The sequence below is a fragment of the Halyomorpha halys genome, unplaced genomic scaffold (genome assembly GCF_000696795.3).
Source record: "Halyomorpha halys isolate HHAL.00 unplaced genomic scaffold, Hhal_1.1 Scaffold243.1, whole genome shotgun sequence".
In the NCBI taxonomy this organism is placed as follows: Eukaryota; Metazoa; Arthropoda; class Insecta; order Hemiptera; family Pentatomidae; genus Halyomorpha; species Halyomorpha halys.
The window spans coordinates 637,824-639,216 of NW_027106548.1; positions in this window are offsets into that span (position 1 = coordinate 637,824).

Below are 1,393 nucleotides of genomic sequence, written 5' to 3' on the forward strand. Positions count from 1 at the left end.
CGGTATCTTGTTCTGGCCAAAGCGAAAACATACGTAGCATTGAGGTCCTGATGGATGAGTTGATTTGTGACAAGGCAAGGAGACTTATGCATTTTACGAAGGATTTTGGATTGTGAATTGTAAGGATTCGATACGAGAAGAATTCGAAGGTTTACTGTAGCCCCAAAGCTCAACTTCTTTTGTCCAGATAGGCCTATTATTGTCATGTAGATCAGTCTTTCGTAATGAGTTGGAAGTTTGAACTGTTTGACTAGGAAGTGCTGTAATGGTCGAAAACAAATTAAAATTGTACTGTTTAGTTATTTTCCTACATTATATGGAACAATCCCACGAACACTGTGCCCAAAATGTTGTTAGGCCAATAAAAGTAATGTGGCAAAAAAAGTTTAGTACTTCTACTAGTAGAGTAATTCCGAAGTTGAGATTTTCTGATTTTGTTTGAAATATTCTTGATCGTAAATCTTATCTAGAAGTTGATTAGGATGACGTTCAGGGAGATTCTTTCATCCATCAGGATATCGCGGAGATACTTAAATGTTTTTAAATTTTCATTGAAGATGCACTGAGGCGCCGTGTGGAAAGCCAACGCTATTCAAAGAACATGTTTTTGGCAAATAACCAAACCGTTGTGCAAGTATTTCTAAAGTCGTGCAGCACATATTGCACGAATCCGTCGAGTATATTAATAAAAATAAAAGGATTTTTCTATTAGAAGTAAATTAAAACCACTGTTAGAAGAATATCTTGTAGATAAGTTAAATTTAATTGGAAATTTTAATTTAAAAACATATCCTCCCCTTTATTTGTTGTAAGATCATAATGGCGTGATACAGGCATGTAGAGAAACTACCCATTGACAGCACTTTAAGAAATTTTTACATTAGAAGGTCTTGAGGACATCTTCTTTTCAGGCGTCTCGGAAGACTATCAAGATTGGAAGAGGAAGTAAGGTTAGAAATTAGAGGGTTCAGGTGATATAGGGAGTTTATAATGAAAGGATTGATATCTGGTTCGGACTAGATCAGTTATATATGGAATAAGGTCAATTTGTATGATTTTATTTGTGACGAAGTTAGGAGCATTGATTATTTTACGAAGGATTTTGGAATGTAAAGATTGAATACGAGAGGATTCGAGGGTTTTGTGGAGTTCAACTCCGAATGTCTAGATAGGCCTTATTATAGTCATGTAGATCAGTCTCTTGTTAAGACCGCTTGTCTAGTAAGTGCTGTAATAGTCGAAATCGAACTGCAGTTTCTTGTCTTTTCAGTCTTGTGTGAGGATTACATGTTAGTTGTATGTCCAACTGTAGCCCAAGGTAGCGGATCTGTTAAAGAGGGGTAAGAGCAACACTGTTAAAGGATATTGTAGGGGTAAGAGCAACACTGTTAAA